This window comes from Penaeus japonicus, unplaced genomic scaffold, assembly GCF_977035675.1.
Source record: "Penaeus japonicus unplaced genomic scaffold, GWHDUDI00000001_assembly GWHDUDI00000029, whole genome shotgun sequence".
Classification (NCBI taxonomy): Eukaryota; Metazoa; Arthropoda; class Malacostraca; order Decapoda; family Penaeidae; genus Penaeus; species Penaeus japonicus.
Genome location: NW_028234431.1, coordinates 5,793,171 through 5,819,027, shown reverse-complemented (window position 1 = coordinate 5,819,027; position 25,857 = coordinate 5,793,171). Strand labels below are relative to the sequence as shown.

Below are 25,857 nucleotides of genomic sequence, written 5' to 3'. Positions count from 1 at the left end.
AAGAGGGAGGGGAAGAGAGGAAAGGTAGGGAGGAGAAAAGGTAGGAGGATGGGGAAAGAAGGGACAGCAGAAGAGGATGGGGAGAGAGAGAGAGAGTAGGTGGAGAAGAGTAAAGGAGAAGGCGAAAAAAAATTAACCTTCATTAAAAAAAAAAAAAAAAAGAAAAAAAAAATCAAAGAAGGAAATGATAGACATGATCACCCAGGTAGTGATTGACTGTGTGTTGGGGTGGGGTGGGGGTGGGATGGGGGGGGGGGCAGCGGGGACGTTATATATATACTCCAAGTCGTTATAATTACAAGTCCGTGGAGCAAGAAGTGCCTGGCGCGGCTGAGACCGACGAAGGAAAAAGCGCCATGACTGCCTTGGCATTTCCGGGTAGGCTGTCCCCCCACCCCATCCCTCCTCCCTCCTACCCGCTCCCCTCCCTGATTCGCCCTAAGACCCTGTTCCTCCTCTCTCCATCCTGCCCTCCCCTTCCCCTTCCCCTTCCCCTCCCTCCTTCTGCCTCTCCCTACTCTATCTCCCCCTTACCCTCTCTCTCCCCATCCTCGCCTCCCCATCTATCACTTTCCCCCTCTCCCCCTCCCCACCCCCATCCTCCCCCCTAGAAGAAAGAGGAATGGCAAAGACGCGAGGAACTTAAGGAAGGCATGGCTTAAGTGTTCTTTCTTGCTTGAAAAAACAGTGTAGGCCTAGGCTAGGCTCTTGGCGAGATGTACTTCCGTTATTTATTTTTTTTTTTTGAGGGGGGGAGGGAGGGGGAGTGCCGATTGCCATCTTTCTTTCGTCGTGTCTCTTTCATTTCCATTTTTTTTTCTCTCTCTCTCTTTCAAAACAAACACACACACACACACACACACACACACACACACACACACACACACACACACACACACACACTGTGCTCCGAGCCAAACTCATATGTTTAATTCTGGGACTCACCAAGCCAGTTTACCTGAGGACACCTACTGGGTGGGGTGGGGTGGGGTGGGGTGGGGTGGGGGGAGGAGAGGGGATGGGGTGAAGGAGCAAGGGAGGAGAGAGGAGATAATAATAAGAAGAAGACGAAGGACAAGAAGAAGGAAAATGAGGAAAAGTGGAGGCCGGAAAGAGGGAATGAGGAAACAGAGAAGGAGAAAGGGAAAAAAAAGAAGAGGATAGATAAAGAAGAGGGTAAAGGGGACAGACACCCAATCCAACACCCTCCACCCTTCCCCATCACCCAAATCCCCCCCCCCCTGCTCGCTCGGGGTACCTGCCTGCCAATGACGTCAGCATCAGTGGGGAAATACCCTTTTCCTTTCCCCTCGCGACGACTCGTGCCAACCTATATTCATACTCGAATGTCAAGCTGCCAGACTGCCGGACTGCCAGACTGCTTGCCTCCTTGCTTAATAACTGGGTTTGCCTGCCTGCCTGCTTGCTTGCCTGCCTGCCTGCCTGTCTGTCCACCTATTACGCCAGGCGACCGATGTGTATGTGCTTGCCGTCCTGTCTGCGTTCCGGTTTTAATCCTCTGCCAGTCAGTAGCTTGTCCTCTTGTTGTCTATTTGTCTGTCTGTCTGCCTGCTTGCGTATGTGCTTCCTTATTTCCTTCCTTGCTTGCTTATTTGAGGGAAAGAGAGAGAGAAAGAACAAGAAAAAGAAAAAGAAAAATAAGCAGAAAGAGACAAGAGAAACAGAAACAGAAAAGTAAAAAAGAAACAGAAAGGGAATAAAAATAAAAAAAAGAGCGATAGAAAAAGAAAAAGAGTAAGAGAAAAGAGAGAGAGTGGGAGCGCAAGGGAGAGAAAGATCACGCCACAGATCACCCCATCAATTTGGAAAAGCATCTTTCCTCTCGCTCACCTTGGACGCTTTCCTTGGCCGCCCGAACGTCCGCCCTCCAAAATAATCATATTACTGCGCAGGTCTTGATTTTTAGCGTCTCTTGTCTCACGGGGAGGAGGGGGAGGGGGGGAGGGGAGGGGGAGGGTGATGTGGGGGAGAGGGTGAGGGGAGGAGGAGGGGGGGAGAGGGGGAGGGGGAGGGGGAGGGGGGGGGGGGGGGAGGGGGGGGAGGGGGAGGGGAGGGGAAGGGGAAGGGGGAGGGGGAAGGGGAAGGGGGAGGGGAAGGGGAAGGGGAAGGGGAAGGGGAAGGGGAAGGGGAAGGGGAAGGGGAAGGGGAAGGGAGAGGGAGAAGGAGGAATCGTGGCCAGTGGACCTTTGACCTCTTGAAGGGGAAGAAGGGTGGAGGAAGAAGAGGAAGGGTGCAGAAGGAGGGGAGGGAAGAGGACATGAGGAGGAGGATAATGGGGGGAGGAGAAGTGAAGAATGAGAAAAAAATAGGTAAAAAGAGGCAGGAAGGATAGGAGAAAGGATAGGAACCAGGGGGAGGGGAAGGACAAGGAGAGGAGGGGAGGAGAGGGGAGGAGGGAGTGAGGGACGGGAGGGGAGGGAGGTAAGGAGGGGGGAGAGAGGAGAGGAGAGGAGAGCATGTGATATAATGGGGCTAACTGCTTTTCCATCCCCATCGCTACCTCTCCCCTCCTCTTACCCCTCTGCTCACCCCCTCTCCCCTCTTAGACACCCTCCCTCCATCCCTCACCCCCCTCTCCCCTCCTAGACACCCTCCCTCCCTCCCTCATCCCCCTCTCCCCTCTTAGACACCCTCCCTTCCTCCCTCACCCCCTCTCCCCTCCTAGACACCCTCCCTCCCTCCCTCATCCCCCTCTCCCCTCCTAGACACCCTCCCTCCCTCCCCCTCTCACCCCCTTCTCCTCTCCTCTTCTAGACGACCTTCCCCTGCCTCCCCCCCCCTCCCTCCTCCCCGGTTGCCACCTGCTACCGCCCGAAGACAGCATATTGCATCTACCTTCTGCTATTGCCAACTAGAAGTCATCCTGGCCTCAGAGCAATGCATGCAACTCGATAAGCTTGTGTAATATCAGCGTGATTTCAAACGTTTCCGAGTATTTTCATTATATTTTTTTAATTCATATCTTTTGCTATTTACGCATACACGCTAAACGTTTCCTACTATCTTTTATCTGATCATTTCATCGCATCTATCTATATACGTCAAACGTTTTCTAATATAATTGTTTTCATCATTTTATTTTAGTTATTTGTATATACGTGTATCAAAACGTTTCGATATAGGCCTAGGTCCGAGCATGATGATTAGGCCTAAGTAATATACCTGTCATGTTCTTTTATAACAAGTGACTAGTCACTCTTGCAATGCCACAGATAACCAGAAATACATGAACGAATGCACGAATCTAACAATAATAATATTAACAAACACGAACACGTAAACATTCAACATCAAAGACTAAAGAAAATAGGAAAATATGAACAAAAACAACTTGAATATGTAACAGAGTGCAACATCATCGTCCTTAAAAGAACAACCAATGCATTACATTCACACAAAGCGAAAGCACGAACCGATTCAAGCATAGAGGAAATGTATCATAAATGTATTGAATTATTAACACAGACACACAGACAGAAACACAGACACACACACACACACACACACACACACACACATACACACACACACAAAACACATACACGCATGACGGTGTTATCTCGTTAGCTTTCACTTAAGGTCACGATTACAGACATAAATTCTAGCCATTCAAACCTATAAATACCCAAACTCTTTCCAGACCAAACCCCCTTAAACTGACGCCCACAAGCGACCTCCTCACGCCCGCACCCGACCCGCAGACCCGACTGACCGCGGATCTCGGAACGACCGACGTCCGACGCAGCGCCGCCGCCGCCACCGCCGCCGCCGCCGCCGCCACCGCCGCCGCCATATCGCCGCTCCTCCCTGCAACTCGCCGCCACGCAAATCATCGCCAAATTCCCTCCCTACCATGCAAGCATCTCTAGCAACAATCACCACTACCCTTACCCTATCCCTATCCCTACCCCCCTCCACCACAAGAACCTGCAACTTGCGACCAACGGCCTGGCAATCTCCGCGACTTCGGTAACGTAACAAGCGTCTTCTTCACGGGAGACCCTTACGAACGGACGCACGTGCCTTCGCAAAGGACGAACGGCGTGAGTGCGCTCTCCGTCCTCCGTGTCATGGCGCAGAAAACATGCAACGTTGAGCAATGACCATGCACGGATTATGTTGGCAAAACGGAGGTAATAGTGGAGATTGTGAGTGGTCTCGGATATTATGATTTTTTTTAATTTTAATGAAATTGAAGGCAAGGACAATTACAGCGTAATTACATGTACGACAATAATGTAAATCATGATAACAAAACAATGATAATAATAATAATAATAATAATAAAAATAATAATAATAATAATAATAATAACAATAATACCACCACGAACAACAAAAAACAACAATAACAATGAAAATAAATCACCAATATAACTGTAAAAATAGTAGTAGTACTAATGAGAATAATAATCATTATTACGATGTACGATGCTATTATTATCATCACAATTATTATTAACATATCATTATTCATATTACCTTTATTATAATCATTGTATAATTACTATCATCATCATCATTCTTATCACCACTATCATTATCATCATCAATATTACTATCATTATTATCCTTTCCATTACAAAATAAATAAATAAATAAATAAATAAATAAATATATAAATAATAAAAAAACGACTCCATAAAAATAAATTTCAACACACCTGCTAATCAAATAATTAACGTCGGCGATATGATTACAATTCCAAAAAAAAACAAAAGTATTAACAAATAACATTAGTAAAGAGCAGAGCAGTTTTATTAGAGCCTTCCGTAGTAATTATATTAATGTAGGCCTACTCTCATCAATATTAATGCGCCTGCAATATCATATATAATGTCGTGTTGCCATCTGTTTTACGATAATTCATTTCATAATCACTATTACTGCATCAATTTTTTTTTTTTTTTTCAGTTAGTAAACAATGCTGATCTGTGATATTATGCGTAGCCTCATAAATATTTATTAGTAGTATTACTATTATCATCATTAGTACTATTATTATCAATATCGTTGTTTTTATAGGTATAATAATGACGATGATGGTATTATAAACAACAACAATAATAATAATAGTAATAATTATAATATTTACAATAACAATAATAGTACTATAAACAAAAATTATAAGAAAACTAACAATAACAAAAACAATAATAGTAATAATAATAAGAGAGTTAATAACAATTACAATAATAATATCCGCAAAAATACTATGACTACTACTCCTAATAAATCGGATAATAACGGTATCGATAAAATAATAATAATAATAATAATAATAATAATAATAATAATAATAATTAGTAATAATAATATTATTATTATTAATAACAATGATAGTAATGATAATATTATTACTATTAATAACAATAATAGTAATATTAATGATATAATGCCGATGATAATAACAATAGTAATGCCATCATAAAAAAATAAATAATAAATAAAAACAAAATCAACAAAAGCGAAATAACAATACATTCAACAATATCAAAACACCAACCCCAACAATCGCCATCGCCAGCAACAACAACTCGCAACACACAACTCGCAACTCGCAACTCGCAACTCCCACTCGCCGCCGCGCTGTAGCGTCCTTCCCGTCCGCCTCCCGCCGGCTGTCACTTAGCCAGTGCGCGCGTCCCATTGAAATCCCTGCGAATCTCAAGGACCTGTGACACGGTTCTCCCACACATCGCTTTACGCATCATTTCTACACCCTCCCTCATCCTCTTCTTTATTCTTTTCTCCCCCTCTTCTCTTCTCTTCTCTTCTCTCATCTCACCTCATCCCTCTCTCCTCCTCTCATCTCCTCCTCTCATCTCATCCCTCTCTCCTCCTCTCATCTCATCCCTCTCTCCTCCTCTCCTCTCGTCTCCTCCTCTCCTCTCATCTCATCCCATCCCTCTCTCCTCCTCTCATCTCATCCCTCTCTCCTCCTCTCCTCCTCATCTCATCTCATCCCTCTCTCCTCCTCTCATCTTCTCTCTTCTCTAATCTCATCCCTCTCTCCTCTCCTCTCCTCTCTTCTCTCATCTCATCCCCCTCTCCTCTTCTCCTCTCGTCTCCTCTCCTCTCCTCTCCTCTTCTCATCTCATCCCTCTCTCTCTCTCCCTCATAATATCCTCGTTTTCCTGTCGTTTTCCCACAGCCACCGACGGATAAGGGGAGAGGAAGAATAAGTGGTAATGTCGTCGTCGCCAGGCCACCCTCGACGATGGGAAGTGTTGGGGGAGGGGGAGGGGGAGGGGCGAGAGGGAGAGGGAGAGGTTGAGGGAGAAGGGGAGGGGATGGGAGAGAGAGAGAGAGAGAGAGAGAGAGAGAGAGAGAGAGAGAGAGGGAGAGAGAGAGAGAGAGAGAGAGGGAGAGAGAGAGGGAGAGAGAGGAGAGAGGAGGGAGAGGGAGGAGAGGGAGAGGGGAGAGGGGAGATGAGAGAGGGAGAGGAAGGAGTAGGAGAGGGGAGAGGGGAGAGGGAGAGGGCAAAGGGACTTATGGCAGATAAGGGGGGAGGAGGGGATTCCCGGTAGCCCCCTGGTCGCCGCCACTGGTCCCACGGTAAAACGGTTGCCAATATTACCTGTCGAAGCTATTCAGGTTTTCATAACGCCGCTCCTTTCCGACCTTCCGAGGATAGGACGCACCATTACCTACCTCCTCCCCTCCCCTCCCCTCCCCTCCCCTACCCCACTTTCACCCTCCCCCCCCCTCCCTCCTTTCCATTCCCAACCTCCTCCCTATTCTCCTTTTCCTCCTCTCTGAACCCGTGCTTTCTTATCCCCCTGCCCCCTACCCCAGCCTCCTCTTCTTTCTCCTCCTCCTTCCTTCCAAGACCTTCCTCGAAGCCACAGTCACCCCCCCACCCCACCTCCCCGCCGCCGCAACGGGCCACTCGATCGCACGTGGAACCGATTCCCCGTGCCCTCCCTTCCTCTCGCCTCGCCCGCGACCCGATACCCGCTTCGACGATACCCGCTTCGACAATACCCGCTTCGACGATACCCGCTTCGACGATACCCGCGCGAGAACTCAAGGGCGTGCAGGACCTCGAACGAGAGAGAGAGAGAGAGGATAGCGGCAAGGTGCTTCCTGCGGGTAAGGTGTACATAAGGTGTACACAGTAGCGACACCGGGAAGGGGGTATGGCCAGTGGTGAGACCGGGGCAACACCCTCCCAGTAACGAGACCAGGTAATGGTTTCCCCCCCCCCCCCCCAGTAACGAAGGCGAGCAAATCGCTCTCCAACAGTGAGACCGGGGCAAGGTATCGCTGTATATACCGAAGCGGGCAAGGTATTCCAAAATAGCGAAATCGGGCAAGACGCCCCGGCAAGGTGTTCCCAGTAGCGGGGGTCGAACGGACGGACGGGCGGGCGGGCGGGCGACGGACGGACGGGCGAACGTTGTGCGAGTCCCCATTTAAACGGCGGTCGCTCCCTCGCCCGTTTGCCCGCTCGCCTGCCCGCCTCTGCGCCCTGTAACGGCCGCCGCCTCCCGCCTTTTGTTGTCCTGCCCGCCAACTCCTGCGCCCGCGAGGGAGGCCGTTTTAAAAAGCTCTCGGGACAACCTCAGCGGCGGCAGAGAGGGAGAGGGAGAGGGAGAGGGAGAGGGAGAGGGAGAGGGAGAGGGAGAGGGAGAGGGAGAGGGAGAGGGAGAGGGAGAGGGAGAGGGAGAGGGAGAGGGAGAGGGAGAGGGAGAGGGAGAGGGAGAGGGAGAGTAAATAATTAAATATCTCCTTCTCAACGACAATGAGAGAAAAATGGTAATGACGGAAAATAAAAGGAATTAAATCTCTCCTTTCAACGGCAATGTGAGAAGAAAAATAATGAGATCTTCCATGTTGCATGCGCCATGAGGTTAGTTCTATCTATCTATCTATCTGTCTGTCTGTTGACGCGCTTCTTTCACCAAGCCTTCTCTTTGGGAACCACGCTTTCGATCTACCAAAATATACACGGACGGAATATAATGAACATGAAATGATAGTTTAATAATAAATGAGACCCTTCACATCCACATTCTCAATAAATAAATAAAATGGAAACCACGCGACGGCCGTGATAACAAGAGTCACGTCATCGCCATTCCGACATGACACAAACAAAACAAACAAAAGCGCATCGGGACGGATGATTCTAACGAGGGGTTAACACTTGAAGAAGCAACCCCTTTCCCCTTCCCCTACCCCCCCCAACCCCCCACCATGAATGACATGGGAAAAAAGCGATTCGCCAATCCCCACGACGGCGTCCAAGGAGCCCCAAGGGGGAGTAGGAGGAGGAGGGGGAGGAGGGGGAGGGGGAGGCCCTTTAAACCCCGAAATCGCCGAACGGTTCCCATGACAACCTGTCGCGCCACGCAAGGAATGCCGGCTTGTTCGGACGCCGCCGCCGCCGTCGCCGCTCTTTTGCAAATCGCGCAGTACTCACGGCTGTAATTGCGCTCCCTCCCCCTTCCTTCAAGCCCCCTCCCCCTCCCTCTGGATCGAACGAGGGCACTGGACTCTAAACTGCGACGCCAACAAGCAAGCAAGCAAGTGAGCGAGCGCGTGTATTCCTCCCTTTCCTTCCTACGCCAATATCCTCCCTGGCCTTCCCCTTCCCCTTCCCCCTCCCCTCCCCCTCCTCCGACCTCCCTCTCCCCCACCCTCCCCCATTCTGCAGTGTTTGCTTGGCGTCCATAAGCATGTTTTATTGCATCCACTTGGCGGAAGTCGGAATGCGTGGAATCCCGGGGCTTTTCTGCCTTCGTTGGCGCTCGCGGGAGACCGCCTTGGACCGGGCCGGCGTCGTCAGGTTGGCCGGCCGCTCATAACTGACATTAGCGTGACTGCGGGGGGGAGGGGCACAGGGGAGGAGGAGGGAATAGGGAGAAAGAGGGAAAGGGGAGGGGAGGGGAGACAGGAGTGTGAGTAGGGGTGGGGGGGAATGGGGAGTGGGGCAGGAGGGGGGGAGGGAGGGAGGGGCAGAACCCTGACACAGGTTCGGATTCGGTTGAGTTGTCTCGTCTCTGAACTTTTGCCAGCCAGCAAGCAAGCTCCGAATCGATCTTGCCTGAAGGTTACGCGCGCTCAGAGTGACAAAAGAATTCGTGATTTCGCCGGAATTCGAACTATGCGCGCACATTGCTTCCCAGTCTTACACCGCCGCCGCCTTCGCCGTCGCCGTCGCCGTCGCCACCGCCACCGCCGCCGACTCGTGCAATACGCGTTGTTGTTGTTCTTCGCACGCCCCGACGCATGTAGCACCCGCCCTTCAGACGGTGTGGCGAGGGCGCACGTTTAACCAATCAACTGTTACCACACCCGACATAACCGTCCAATACCCCCCAATCAATTCCCTCACTCTTAAATCCCCCCCTTCCCCCTCCCCTTCCCCCTTCCTCACCCCGCCCCTTCATTAACCCACCCACCTAAACTAGTGACGCATAATACGATGCAGTTAAGCCAGGTGGGGGAGCTAAACAACGGCGGAGGGAGAGGGAGAGGGAGAGGGTGAGGGAGAATGAGAGGGAGAGGGAGAGGGAGCGGGAGAGGGAGAGGGAGAGGGAGAGGGAGAGAGAGAGAGAGGAGGGGAGAGAGAGAGAGAGAGGAGGGAGAGAGAGAGAGAGAGGAGAGAGAGAGAGAGAGAGAGAGAGAGAGGGAGAGAGAGAGAGAGAGAGAGAGAGAGAGAGAGAGAGAGAGAGAGAGAGAGAGAGAGACAAAGCGAGAGAGAGAGAGAGTGAGAAACAAAGAGACAGAGCGAGACCAGCGCAAGTGTTTATCCATTAGCCAAGCCAGAGCGGTGCACGGTTGCGTCACCGGCATCCTTGACTGGTACATGAGCGGCGGCAACACGGACCCGACCCCGCTACCCGCCGCGACACACCGCCGCTACCCTCCTGGCCGCCGCCGCTCGCCCTCGCCCTCGCTCTCGCCCGCTGCAGTCGCTCTCTAGACTTCGGCGAATTATCAATGAGCGACGTCCTTGAGGAATTGACGAGAGAGACAACGCCGTGTGATTCATACACACTCTCTCTCGCCATCGTTTCCGCGCCACCGGACACCGTGATCTCGCTCGCTCGCTGGCTGGCTCGCTGGCTCTCATCCCGGCCGCCGCTCTCGCTCAACGCCCGCGGGACACGCACGCACCCGCCCGCTGAGTCGTCGCTGGCTTTCGAAGCTATTAATTCAACTCTCCTTCGTCCTTTTAGGAGTAAGGAAATATGTAGCGATCGGCGACGGAGGGATTTCAATTCCTTCGCAGACGCGAGAGACCGTTCCCGAGGACTCAACGAAGTCGCGCGGACGGCTCGCCAGTCCCCGAGTCATCGACATCGCGTCGCGGCCGATATTTCTCCCTTCCTTATCATCAAGATCTTCCTCTTTCTCCCCTTCACCCCTTTCCTCCCAATCCCCCTTCCCCTTCAACCCATTGCCCTTCAGAAGACACCTCGCTCCTCACCCTTAACCCCTTCCCCCTTCCCCCTTCCCCGCTACACCTTAATCACCCTCGCGTATACCTGACCGCCCTGGCTAAACCGCTACATGACCATCATCCCCGCTAAACCTAGCATGACACCGCTACTTACCCGTTGCCGAATCGGGAAACGTCATCCCTTCTCGAACTCGCTCCACACACGAATAAAAGCAAAGGCAACTCGACAGCTATATGTAGCCACGACGCGCTTTTTGCGCTGGACTATGACCGAGGCTATTTTCCTTCCTTCCTTCGACCAAAGCTTTATTCCTTCTTCTCTCCACTGCCACTCAGCGACAAAACGTATTTTTCGATAAACCAAGACCGCCGCTAGATTCCTACCTTTTTAAAAAAATGTCCGCTCGTTCCTCAGCGACCAAAACGCTAACTAGACCTAGACCAACACTACCTACCTACCTACCTATCCTCCGTTCGCTCCTACCTTATCCCCTAACCTTTCCGCTACACTCGAAGCAACCAAAATCCATCCCCTTACCACCTTCCAACGCCCTCTCCGTGTCCGCTACACTTCAGCAACAAAGCGCTCTCAATCCTTCGCTACCTTCCTCCCACCCCGACGACGCAAGCTCCATTCCCTTCCTCAGACGCTACTTTATCGCTACTTACTCTCTCCGTCAATAGCCTCTATCGTACTTCCGGTTGGATACGATCGGCACGCCCGCCCGCACGCCCACCCGCCTGCCATATGATCCCACACGCGGGGAGAATAACATGAATAATTTGGTGAGATAACTTTTTTTTTTTTCTTTTTTTACGGGGGAGGAAGGGGTGGTTGTGTATAGTTCTTTTTTTTTTTTTTAATTGTGATTATTATTGTGGTGTTATTTTGTATCATTGTTTTTTATTGCTATTATTATCGGTAACCTTATCATTTACTATTCCTATTTCCTCATCACGATCATATCATTGTTATCGTTGTCATTATTATAATTACTATGTACAAAAAATGAGACTGAACATCGTCATAATTAAAAATATCTAAGTGATAAAAACTAATACTAAAAACAATTTAATCAATTCACATTAACAAAAAATATACCCTTATCAGTAAAACAATAATAACAATAACAAAACAGCAACATATCAATAATCATGATGACTATCATATAATAACTATAATAATAATATTAATGATAATAATAATAATAATAATAACAATAATAATAATAATAAAATAATAATTAAAACAACAAAACGCTAAGGAAAAAGTAATAATTACGATAATATAATCACTATTACTACCTCTACTATTATGAGTCATATATAAATCATAACAAAAAACACTAATAATAATAATAACAATAATAATAATAATAATAATAACAATAATAATAATAAAGAAAGGCCATCACCTAATGACCAACCCCTCCACCTACCCTACCCCCTACCAACAGCCGGACCTGGCAACGACTATCTAGGTTTCCCGGTAGCCCCGTAGACTAGATAGCAGGTAGACGCGGCGGTCAAGGGGCTACCAGTCTACCACTGTCACCTTCGCCGACACCACCAATCTACCGACGAAATCTACCTACGTAGGCCTAATCTACTAACAAAATCTACCGGTCGATGCCACCCAGGGATAGGAATTACGTAAATGATTGTTTGTGTTTGTTTGTTTGTTTGTTTGTTTGTTTCTTTGTTTGTGTATGTGTGTGTGTTTGTGTGTGTGCATGCGTGTTCGTGTACATGGGTGTGCGTGTACATGCGTGTGTATCCTAGCCCATTTATCCATATATAATATAAATAAAATATGGATAGCCCGACACCTCGTATTATGCAATCAAACGCTCGCAATAAAAATAAAACCGAAAAAAAAACACATTGAATAAAGATCATTATTTCTGTTTTTGTTTGCCGTTTCTCACGACGGTGATGCGAGGTCTTCTCCGCCGCGGCGTGTTAACAGGATTACGATTGAAAGTATGCAAATTAGGAATAAGTGCGTGTGCGTGTGCGTTTGTTAGTTGCGTGTATGTGATTGTTGCTTCTGCGTATGTCTGAGCGTGTGTGTGTGTGTGTTTATAAAAGGGGTGTGTATAATAGAAATAATGTTTCCCGCGCTGCCGATTGTATAAGTTTGAAATATTACATAATTCGTAATTTTGAAATGTTGCCAATTTTACGAGGTTAGCGTGGGGAAGTAGGGGAACAGCAAGACCATGTAAAGAAGATGTAAACTTAAGGTACCTACACAGGCTACCTTATATACCCAACATACCATACACAAGCTACGCAAAATTCCATACAGGGCTACTCAACATATCCTACACAGACTACCCAACATACAAAGACTATGCAACATACGCTACGCAGATTACCCAACATACCAAACACAGGCTACGCAACATACCCAATATACCCTATATAAGTAAACACATCAAACACGAACATTTTACCGTCGAATCACATTTACACGGAAAACACATAAAAAAAAATATTGGAGAAAAAAATATTTTAAACATAGCGCAAAAAACACCAATACATACGGTTGTAATATATATATATATATATATATATATATACATATATATTTTTTTTCTCCATCTGTTCAACAGGCGGTGAATTATCTCCGCCTGTGCCCACCATTAATCTTGGATTATGATTATGCTGATAAGATCGGAGTGTAAAATGAAAAGTGAATAAAGACTTAAAAAACAAAACATCACGAGGAATATTTTCAGCGTGGTTTGTGGCAGGAATAACAGCTGTTGTAACAAGTGTACGAGTAATAATAATAATAATAATAATAATAATAATAATAATAATAAAAATAATAATAATAATAACAATTAGAATGAAAACAATCGGGAAAATAGACGTATTATCTATCTTCTTATTCCTTATCTGTGTTATTGGTCTTCGTATTATTACTGTTATGAACGTTACGGGTTAATATATCAATAACTTCAACTACCAATGCATGAAAAATAATAATGACATTGATAATAATGAAAAAAATCATACTAGTAATAATATAATTTAAATTGTTGTACCTTTGTAGGGGTCACTAGGCTGACCTACCCTCAGCACCATCCGCGTCCCTTGACCTCGTGACCTGGGGGGAAGGGGGGGGGGAGGTGAACCGCTCTTCTCCCCGTCTCTCTACCTCTCTCTCTTCCACCCACTCTCACCAATTCCCTCCATCTATCTCTCTGCCCTTCTTTACCCTTACGTACTTTACCCATCACTCCCTTCTTCCTTCTCTCTCCCTTATTCCCACTTTTCTCCCAACTCCCCAACTCACTCCATCCTTCGCCTTCTCTTATTCCCTCCCTCACTTCACCCTCTCCCCTCTCTTACCCCCCTTTCTTCTCCCTCAGCAACTCCACCCAACCCCCTTCCCACCTTTTCCCTCCACCCCTCCCTCCCTCCTCCCACTTTTCCCTCCACTTATCCCTCCCTCCTCTCCTCTCCTCCCCCCTCCTACACACACGCCCGTACCACCTGTAAGCAGTTTTTATCAAACGGTCCATCACTGGCGAGGTAGACCGTTTGGGCGAATGGGCGTGTGTGTGCGTGAGTGTCTGTGTTGGTTGGAGGTGGGGGGGTGGAGGGGTCCGTGGGTAAGGAGGGTGTGGATGAGGCGGTTACAAACATATTTTTTTGGTGTGTATATGTTTGTGCGTGTGTGTGTTTTAAGATAGATAGATAGATAGATAGATAGATAGAGAGAGAGAGAGAGAGAGAGAGAGAGAGAGAGAGAAAGTGAGTATGTTATATTATGTGATCGAGTATGAGATTGAGTGTGCGTTACCCATGTACGTGAGCTGTGTATATGTAAACGTGCTCCGAGGTGGATGGGCGTGTGTGAGGGCAACCAGATATAGCCATATTCTCCACACGAGGGCGTCATCGCGGGCGGTTTAGATCAAGAAAGCGGAAAACACTCGCCTTTCGCCCTATCCCCCCCTTCCTCCCTACTCCATCCCCTCCCCCCCTCCTACCAGATGACTCAGATAACCACCCCCATCCCTCTCCCTCTCCTCCCCCCCCTCCTTGCTTATCGGACTCTCATCTCTAACTGTTTATTTCGGTCTCGGTTCATTTCCATAATTTAGAGAGGGGGAAAGAGAGAGAGAGAGAGAGAGAGAGAGAGAGAGAGAGAGAGAGAGAGAGAGAGAGAGAGAGAGAGAGAGAGAGAGAGAGAGAGAGAGAGAGAGAGATGAAAAAAGAAAACGGAAAAAATGTACAAAAAAAACGAACAAAAGGGAGATAACACATCATTTTTGCAACAAAACGCGGAGGGGTGATTACAAGTTACGCTTGTTCTACAGGCATATTTATCTTTTTAGAAAAACACAGCCAAATTTAGGCCCACATATAAACCTAAAAAATAAAAAACAGGGCGATAAATGACTCCCGACACCCCCTCCCCCACCCCCATTCTTACCCAGTCAATCACCCACGTTACTATTAAGTATCTGTATTATACATATATTTTATTATATATCAATTAAGATAAAAAATAAAATAAAATCGCAGGGTTGTACGTAGCAGGTGGTGCAAGGGTAGGGGAAAGGGTGAGGGAGTGAGGGGGAGGGGGGGTGGCTCCCCGCGAGGTGCTTTGTAGTGTCGAGTGAGAGTAGCAGGTGGTACACTTTGACCCCCAGCCCCCCCCCCTTGGTCTGTCTTCTCCCATCTCCCTCTCCCCCCCTAACCCCTCCATTTCCCTTAACCCCCTCACCCCCCCCCCTCTCACTTTCCCGCAACATTCCCCCCTCTCACTTTCCCGCAACCCTCCCCCCATCTCCCTTAACCCCGTCACCCCCCCCTCTCACTTTCCCGAAACCTTCCCCCCTCTCACCCCCCTCTCCCTTTCCCCTGCCATTCCTTGCTGTCATTAGTATACAATCGCCGCGTGATGGGACGATAAGCGAGCAATACAAATAATATGTAACAAATACGAGAGTCGCGTATCGGCAGTCACCACGCAATGCAACTGATCGCTCTTGGTCGGGGAGTCATCACACTCGGAGTCATCACACGCAGAGTCATCACACGCGGGCAGAAGAGATGAGAGATACGCGGAGGTTAGCATCACATCGGAGGGGCATCGAGCGGGCATTCATCACACAATACCTGGCCATACATCACATCACGGGTAAGAAGAATAGCGTCCGGTGAAATGTATCCACAAAGTCACCACGCAGGTTGCCGTCTATGGCCGCCATCTTTGGACACCATCCTTAGACACTATCCCCAAACACCATCCTCGATCACCACCCTAATACCACGACCTAGATCACGCCCTAAACAATAGCTCCTCCATCTTCCTTTCTTCTTACTTCTCTTTTCTCTTTTCTCTTTCCTTTCTCCTTCCTTCTCTTTTCTCCTTCCTCCTCCTTCTTTTCTCTTTCCTCCTCCTCCTCCTTCCTTCTCTTTCCTCTTTCCTCCTTCTTCCTGCGGGCCGCTACCAGAAGCGACGGCGGAGACGGCGATAGAGAAAGAGACAAATAAAGAAAGAGAGAAATAAATAAATGAAAAAAAGAAAAAGAACGAGAAAGAGAGAGAGAGAGACAACGACCGCGCTCGGATAATGAGGAGGATGAGAGCGTCCAACATGCAGGGAGGGAAGGATGACGATGCAATAGCGGGTTCAGGATAGCGAAGGATGCACGCGCCTGTTATCCAACGCCGCCGAGATCATGATAATCGGAGGAGTACAGGGACGTCTAGATGTTATCCTCCTTCATCTTCGAGATAGCAAAATCATCATTAAAAAGTTATGATATTAATAACTACTTTACCAATAATAAGAAGAATAATGATTATAATAGTAGCAATAACATTATTATTATTTATCATCATTATTATCAAAAAAATATATAATAATATGAATAATAACAATAACAACAGTAATAACAACAATAATACGAATGCGCCTAAAAGCAAGCCGTATGCTTGGGACTCGATTTCAGATAAATAAACAGCCAGCTGACGTCTGCCTGCCATTCGCAAGAAAAAGAGAGAAATACAAAAAGAAAACAATCCAAAAAAAAAATCCAAATATAAATATAAATCGAGGTGAACATGCCGTTCCTCGTAGACATAATAAAGACAAGTCACACCACCGATGACTCAGACCGGAATGACGCAATACTTTAAAATTAAAACAAAATCAAAGAGACGAAATATACGTTAAGAAAAATAATATTGGGAAAAAAAGAGGAGCAGCGGGCCTCGTCTGCTCTTTAACTTTTAATTGCAACAATGCGGTGCATGTTGAGCCCTTGAGTCCACTTTCCGGTAAACTTTGGCCTTTCAGAACCAGTCATGCAACCGAAGCGTGAGCGTCACGCCGATCCGAACATACCGGGCGGGGCGGCAGCGCAGAAAACGGCGGATATCTATTATTCTTTCTCGCTCTCTTTTTCCTACTCCTTCGGTGACATTTTATCCGCGAATTGCCTGTGACTCGGGCGCTCTGGTCGGCACGTAACGGCGGCAGATCTCCCGCCGCGACGCCAGTTATCCGACGCGTCTTCTTCCGCCGTCTCCGGTACCGGCGCTCCGGTGATCCGTCTCCGCCCGCGCCGGATATCCGAATTAGGGCCGATTCGTTATTCCGCGCCGCTCCGGGTAATCTTTTTCCGTAGTCTCTCTCTTTTTCTCTATCTCTCTCTCTCTCTTTTTCTTTTCTTCTCTTTCTCTGTCTCCCCCCCCACCCCCCAATAGACGGACGAACGGACAACCAGATATAACGAACGGACGGGAAAAACGGAACGCCGGAAATCCAAATCTCTCTCTCTCTCTCTCTCTCTCTCTCTCTCTCTCTCTCTCTCTCTCTCTCTCTCTCTCTCTCTCTCTCTCTCTCTCTCTCTCACCAAATCACTCCCGGAAAATCCCCAATCCAATTCAAACAGATAAATCCGAAAATAAAGAAGAAGAACAGAAAAACACAAATACAAAAAGAAAGATAAATGCAACATAACCTCCAGCGCCTTGCGGGAGCGGCACGACACCGCGCGAAGTCACCGAGCGTCACCTTCACCCAGCGATCTCGAGTGATAGTCGTCTTAAAAAAAAACACGGACCGGAGAAGAACCATCAGCAAAATAACCCTTCAGCGTCACAACTCAGTAGAACCGCGAACCGCCACGACGAACCGAAAAAAAAGGGGGCGAACCTCTTGGATACGAATGCACGGTCGGCGTAGCGGTTCTTCCTTCATTTTATTATAATTTTTTTTTATATTCGTTCTTCCTATCTTCCTTTTGTCAAGAATAAGCGATCGCTGAGAGACGAATGAGGCCCGACCGGCGGCGAAGTTTTGCGAGATCTTGCGAGATTTTCGCGAGAGTCGTGCCGATCGGATTCCCAATCTCTCCCTAATCACTCCTAATCTGATCTGATTTTCATACAAGCAACCTAATCATCGCGGAGGAAACTGAAACTCATTCTATTCTAGTAAAAAAAAAATCATCATTTTCAGAGCGCTTCCGAGCTGCATGAATTGACGCAAGCCATCGCGCTCGAAGTTGCTCGCCAAAATGCAACTTGCAAGACGAGAGGAGACGTCAACAACCGTTACTCGTAATCGCGATTCAAAAGAGAGAGAGGGAGAGGGAGAGGGAGAGAGAGGAGAGAAGAGGACGAGGAGAAAGAGCAGGAGAAAGATGAGGAGGAAGAGGAGAAGAGAGAAGAGGAAGAGGAGAAAGATGAGGAGAAGGATGAGGAGGAGAAAGAGGAGGAGAAGAGAGAAGAGGAGGAGAAAGAGGAGGAGGAGAAGGATGAGGAGGAGAAAGAGGAGGAAGAAGAAGAAGAAGAAGAGGCCGGACGGACGGACAACGACCGATACACCAAGGGACGAGCGCTGAGGTCAGGTCTCCCCCGCACCGCGCGACACACTCATTATAGCATTTAATTCCCCGTCACAATTAGTGGGGAGGGAAGCGCTGGTGGTCGAGGGGGAGGAGGAGGAGGAGGAGGAGGGGGGAGAGAGAGGAACGAGGAGTGAGGGGAGTAGGAGGCTGGGGAGAGGGAGTAGGAAGGGGAGGGGAGGACCCGGGTGGCTCAGAATTCTCTTTTAGGTTCGGTAGGTTTTCCCTCTTAGGCTCTCCTCCCTCCCCCCCTACCACTCCCCCTCCCCTCCGCCTCCTCCCTCTTACTCCCCTCCGCCTCCCTCCCCCCATCCCCATCGCCTCCTTTATTCCCTCCCCCTCCCCCCCAGATAATATCTATATGGCACCGGAACAATACCATTTTATCACCGCCTCTTCCCTTCGTCACACGTGTCTGTCTGTCCCGCCGCATTCGGCCCAGCCCACTCGGCCTCATCTCACCTCCAGCATCAGCATCACTCAATCTCTTGATACCATCCTCTTCCTCCTGATAACCCTCTCCTCTCCATCCTGATACTATCCTCTCCCCCCTGATTCTATCCTACCCCCCTCCTGATACCCTCCTCTCCCTCTTGGTACCCTCCTCCCCCCCCTGATACTATCCCACCCCCTCTTGATACCCTCCGTTCCCTCCTGATACTATCCTACCCCCTTCTGATGCCCCCTCTTCTCCCCACTCCTCCGAAAACCCCTACCCCTACCCCTACCTCTCCCCCACCCCTCCCCCTCTATCATCAATCTGTTTCGAGATGGAAATTGATCGGCGCGCGTGCACTAGGCTAAGCGTTTTCGGTGCGTTTCTAGCCCCCGACTTGAAATTAATTAAAAATACATGTTACGCTCGAATGAGATGTAAGTGAGAGAGAGAGAGAGAGAGAGAGAGAGAGAGAGAGAGAGAGAGAGAGAGAGAGAGAGAGAGAGAGAGAGAGAGAGAGAGAGAGAGAGAGAGAGAGAGAGAGAGAGATACAAACGCACCAAGCTGATGCTTTTATTAATTAATCTAGCACGATATATATATATATATATATATATATATATATATATATATATATATATATATATATATATATATATATATATGTATATATATATATATATATATACACATATATATATATATATATATATATATATATATATATATATATATATACATATATATATATATATATGTATGTATATATACGTGTGTTCCTTTTGTCCGTCTTTTAACGTTTTATTAATAAATGCTGCCTATAATACTGCGCAGTCATATCTGTTTCTATATCGAACTTCTATAATTCAACTTATAAATATATCCCCATTATAATTTTCATTTTCCTTGTATTTCGAAAAGCCTTTCGTCTACTGCTTTATCTACTGCAACATATTGCTAGCCTTCCTTGCAACATGTCCGCGACGTGCACGTTATTTAAAATTCTTGCATCAAACAGATACATAGCCTATCTATACGGATGCAACAAAAGATAAATATAACAGAGAGAGAGAGAGAGAGAGAGAGAGAGAGAGAGAGAGAGAGAGAGAGAGAGAGAGAGAGAGAGAGAGAGAGAGAGAGAGAGAGAGAGAGAGAGAGAGAGAGAGACCAGAATAGAAAAAGGAAAAGAAAGATAGAGAGGAAGAACGAGAGAGAGAGAGAGAGAGAATGAGAGAAAAAGATACACATGAACCTTGTTTCTTTCTTCACATTTTTTGCATAACCTTCTCCTCCCTGCCCCTTCCCACTTCATCCCCTCCTTCCCCCCGGCCCCTCCCCCACTCTCCAATCCAAGGATGTATCGAACTTCGGCATTACGTCACGACAAGTGGCTCATACACCAATCATACACGGCCATTCGAGCGACATCTGGCCGCTGTCTCTCTCTCTCTGTCCCTTCGAGGAGCCTGATATTCTGCCTCTATCTCTCTCTCTCCCTCTTCCCCCCTCCCCTTCCCTCTCCCTCTCCCTCTCTCCCTCCTCTTCCTCCCTCTCCCTCTCTCGTATTCATCGACTTGTAGTTGCATATTGAGCGATAATATCGGACTTTTCCTCAATTTATAAAACCGGGCCGTTGTCAGATCACTCCAGATATGGGACGGGAAGTGGAGGAAGAGGAAAAGAAGGAGGAGGAGGAGGAGGAGGAGGAGGAGGAGGAGGAGGAGGAGGAGGAGGAGGAGGAGGAGGAGGAGGAGGAGAAGAAGAAGGAGGAGGAAGAGGAGAAGGAGAAGGAGAAGGAGAAGGAGAAGGAGAAGGAGGAGGCGGAAGGCGAAGAGGAGGAGGAAGAGGAGAAGGAGAAGAAAAAGAAGGGGAGACGGGAAACGAAGAAACCAGAGGCATAGAAGGTCTACAACAGAGAAGGAGGAGGAAGAGGCGGAGGAAGAGGAGGAGGAAGGAGAGGGGAAAAAGGCAAAAAGCCAGTGCCTAAGGGGGAAAACACTGAAGCACACATTAGTAACAAACTCTCAACTCGTGCGGTTGTATATAAATGTTTGACGGCAGAATTATGTTGCGTCAACTTTTAAGCGATTTGATTTCCGATCTGCATTAATAATTGCGTTTTCATTTTTTCTGCATCAAGAGGAGCAGGGGTTGGGGGGGGGAAGAGGAGGAAGAGGAAGAGGAGGAGGAGGAGGAGGAGGAGAAGGGAGAGGAGGCGGAGAAGGGAGAGGAGGAGGAGGAGGAAGAGGAGGAGGAGGAGGAGGAGGAGGAGGAGGAGGAGGAGGAGGAGGAGGAGGAGGAGGAGGAGGAGGAGGAGGAGAGGAGGAGGGGGGGAGGAGGAGAGGAGGAGGAGAGGAGAGAGAGAGAGAAAGAAGAGAGAGGGAGAGAGAGAGAGAGAAGAGAGAGAGAGAGAGAGAGAGAGAGAGAGAGAGAGAGAGAGAGAGAGAGAGAGAGAGAGAGAGAGAGAGAGAGAGAGAGAGAGAGAGAGAGAGAGAGAGAGAGAGAGAGAGAGAGAGAGAGTGAGGATGTTATGTTATGCGATCGCGTATGAGATTGAGAGAGAGAGAGAGAGAGACAGGATATACATCGCCACCGGCAAAACCTCGCCAACTACCCCGCACGGAACTCCCGTAACAACAACGACCTTTTAAAAATCGCAAACGGAACGAACGCTACAACACCGAGCCTCACGCCAACCGGTTGTAAGGAGCGTAATGATGTCAACGTCGATTCCTACGCCAATGCTTCCCCTCATTTCTGTCCTTACTTACGCAACCAACGACCACGCCAAGGGGGGGGGGGGTATACCATACACCCCGTAAAACACAAGGAGGATCTAGGGTACAGAGTCGACTGTGTGTTTATTATATCCGCCATCGCACGTGGATATTGTGCGGCTAATTATTATCGTGGTGAGCGTGATGTCAGGAACTTCTCTCTTTTTTTGGCGTATTGTGTTCGCGGAAGACTTCGTTGTGTCCTTGTTACGTGTTTTTTTTGTTTTTTTTTTTTTTGAGTGTGTATATGTACATGGATAATTACTCACATACATATATGTTGGTGTGTGTGTGTGTGTGTGTGTGTGTGTGTGTGTGTGTGTGTGTGTATGTGTGTATGTGTGTATGTGTGTGTGTGTGTGTGTGTGAGGGCGCACACGCACGCACGCACGAGCGTCTGCCTCCCCTTCTGTATGTGAGTGTGCGTACGAGTGCGGAAGTTTATAAGAATGAATATTAATGCCAGTATTTGACATGCGTGCGAGCGAGTGTGTGTTTGTGCGTGCATGTAAGTGCGCGTGCGTGTGCATGCCGTGTGTTTCCCTGCGTATGTCTGTGTGTGTTTGTAGCAGCCAGGGTTCGGCGCCCCCCCTCCTCCTCCCCTTATCCCCACCCCCACCCATCAGCGCACGTGTGTTTCGCCCGCCCAGCTGCGTCCTCACCCTCTCCCTTCTCTCCCCCCCTCCCCCACACGCCTGTCGCACGTGCAATTCATGTTATCTTACACATTCTACACTCCTCTGCACTTTACGCAATGCCCCCCCTCCTCCCCTCCCCCCATTCCCCTTCGTAAATTCAGAATAAGGTAATCTTCCCACGGCTGTACTAGGGCCTGACACTGACTACTGCGGCCGCATTTCTTATTCACGTCTTCGCGCTCTCGAGAAGGAGAGAAAGAGAGATAGAGAGAAAACGGGAGAGAGGGAGAGAAAGAGGGAGGGAGGGGAAGGGAGGATGGAGGGGGAGAGAGAGGGAAAGGAGAGGCGGGAGGGGGAGATAGAGGGAGGAAAGGAGAGAGAGAAAGAGCAAGAGAGAAAGAGTAAGAGATAGTGAGAGAAAACGCTGATAGAGAAAGCGAGCTAGCGAGCGAGCGAGCGAGTGAGAGCGAGAGAGAGATAGAGAGAGTTTGTGTTTATGCATCCAACACCTTGACTTGACCTAACTTCTCAAGTCGTTGCGTAATTGACTCGCGGTTTCAAGCCTGGGGAATTACTACTTACTCGCTTCCTCTATCCTCTCCCCCTCAAGACTCCCCCGAGCAATACCATAAACAAAACAAAAAAACAAGCAATATTCATCCTATACCCTCCCATACGTAGGCCTACCTCTCCGTCGCTCTATCTCACAATATAGGACATTCACCTTCTCCCATCCCCAGCCTCCTTCCCTCCCTCCCTCCCTCATCCTAATCCCCCACCCTACCCCACCCTCTTACCTGTGAACACACCCGTCAGTTTCTACCCGACGATGTTATTATTTTACAAGATCCCCCCCACCCCACCCCCTCTGCCCCACACACACACACATACACACCTCTCCCCCCCTCTGCCACACACACTAACACAGACACTCCCCCCTTCCCCTTCCCCTACTCCTACCCCCTCCCACACACACACACACACACACACACACACACACACACACGCGCGCATACACACACCTGCGGCAAGCGAGGGTGCATGCTGGTCCACTCGACACTCGACCCCACTACCAGGCACAACACATCACCGCCATAACATTATCTTTTTGCTTTGTGGTGTGCGTGCGTGCGTGCGTGTGTGAGTGCGTGCGTAGGGGTCGCGTGAGTATGAGCTTGTGTGAGGGTGCGTGTGTGTGCGTGAGAGAGTTTGCGTGTGTGTGTGTGTGTGTGTGTGTGTGTGTGTGTGTGTGTGTGTGTGTGTGTGTGTGTGTGTGTGTGTGTGTGTGTGTGTGTGTGTGTGTGTGTGTGTGTGTGTGCGTCAACGTCCGTCCAAGTGGATACTGTGTGTACATAAAATGAGCGCGCGTTCAAGCGTGTGCGTTGAGCGTTTGTCCTCGTCTTGCGGTTAACATAACGTGATAAATGTTAACATCACAGAGAAGTATAAACTGCATTTAAAGTCAAGGACGAAACTCCAATGATAATTGTGATAGTGTGTGAGTGTGTGTGTGTGTGTGTGTGTGTGTGTGTGTGTGTGTGTGTGTGTGTGTGTGTGTGTGTGTGTGTGTGTGTGTGTGTGTGTGTGTGTGTGTGTGTGTAGTTCGCGCGTACGTGATTCTTAATACCTCCGCATATCATTTTATTTGCCAACCACGATTTTTTTTCAGGTTGCAGACAGGCTTTGCAATTTACTAAACCGAAGGATACCATTAAAAGACATTGATTTAGGAGGTTTTGCGGCCCAGTGGCTGGAATATGAAGAGTGGACGCGATATCAAATTAATATCTAAAACTGTAAAATTTATCAAATTAATAACGATAACCTGACATTAATATTTAAAAAATACTACTAAAATTATAATGCCTTAATCTATTACTAATGACACAGGTGATGATGATGAAAATAATACTAATAATACTACTACTAATAATAATGACAATAACAAAAATTATATACTTATAAGAACGCCACTTAACAATAGCGATACATTCAAAACCACCCCAATAAAGCTAGAAAATAAATAACCCCCAAAACAGGAAAATATCCCCACCACCCCAACCCCAGCCTACGAAAAGGGAACAGCCAAGAAGAAGAGGAAATAAAAGGAAAACTAAGGGAAATCACAAGACGAAGAGAGAGACTCGGAGAGCGTCTAAATTTCCCGAGAATTTCGCCCGTGCAAATCCGCGCTTCTTACGCGGGTCGAACGAGTAAATAAAAATTCGCAGGACATTTTTTATAAGTCCGATTATTAAATGGCTGATTAGAATAAATACGGTGAAAGAAGGGCGAGTGGGACAACCAACCAACCATACGTAAATCGTGACGTCCATTTCGCAAATCAAATTAAATATATATATATAGATGTCTCGAGTCAGATTGAACTGAACTTAAAAAAGGTTGAAAACGTGAAACATGTCTAATGCCAACTTACCTGCGAGAAAAAACGCCTCTCGGGGATAGTGTTGGCAGTTCTCAAATCCTGCCAACACTGAACTGTGATTCTAGTGTTTCTTTCTCACACTTGGATATTGTAAAGCCCTCGTAATTACACGAAAATACAGCAATAATTTCCACTCCCCCTTGACACCTGAGTCCGTGTCCGTTTGGGTTAACACTGATTCTCAATTAAGATCACTGGTTTCTTTAATTTTTCCTGACAACACGAACGGCCAAAAAGCACCAAATGTCGGAGATAAATCCAGGACAGTACTTCCCCGTGTGAACGTTGAACGTGAACTGAACTGATCGCGTCTCGTAGTTTGGGTCTACTACTCGATCCGCGATGCCGATTGCCCATTTACCTGTCCGATTTATTAGGGGGAGATTTCTCACTCTAATTTGCCTCTACGTAAATGCGATGGAGTGTCTCCATCCATAGATAACCCGATAAGAAATTCAAATCAAGTACGAGAGAAGGAAGAACTTGTAAATATTAAGCGTTTGTTCCACATCCGCCACCTCAGTTCCTCCTAGGTTGGGTGGGTGGGGGGGTAACGGGTCCCGGGTGGGAGGAGGGATGGAGGGAAGGGGGGGTAGGAGGAGACGCACTGGTGACCATCGCAGTCTATTTCTCACAATATAATCCGCATTTGCCGTCTTGTTTTGTTGCATATCGTGGATATTACATCAGTCAGCGTTGCAGACGAGGAAGATTGCACACACTATGATTTAATGGAGTTAGTGCGACTGGCCTTGACATTTGAGCAAAGGTACAGGCCACAAGAGGAGGGGGTTAGGTCCGTTAATAAGTCGGTCGAGTTGCTGGATCGCATTTACGCCGCATTATTTTTCTCCCTCCCATCTCCTTCGACTTCAACTACGACTATTTCATCCTAGAGCGCTGGCATGATCTATTTCAAACACGCTCCGATGTCATGTAAGAGCTAAGCGTTCCCTGAGGCGATGGGAAATAAGAGATGGTGAATCGGAAGACGAGAGTAGGCAACTCGACCAGAGGTTCCAGGGGAGGCCAGGCTACCTGAGAGAGCGACGCACACAGACATGTGCTACCTCGCAAACCTCATCTCTCTCTCCCTCTGTGTCTCTGTCTCTCTCTGTCTCTGTCTCTGTCTCTCTCTCTCTCTCTCTCTCTCTCTCTCTCTATATATATATATATATATATATATATATATATATATATATATACATATATATATATATATATATATGTATATGTATATAAA

The 25,857-nt window shown here is 47.8% G+C and overlaps 1 protein-coding gene across 1 annotated transcript in view; it reads right to left on the bottom strand.

The window, feature by feature from the left end:
• sd (TEA domain transcription factor 1 homolog scalloped) overlaps positions 1-24,923 on the bottom strand; it is a gene marked incomplete in the record, with an annotated part of 145,040 nt that extends 120,117 nt beyond the window's left edge. The window contains 1 exon segment of the mRNA XM_086554539.1: positions 24,606-24,923.
• Between the last annotated feature and the right edge of the window lie 934 nt (positions 24,924-25,857).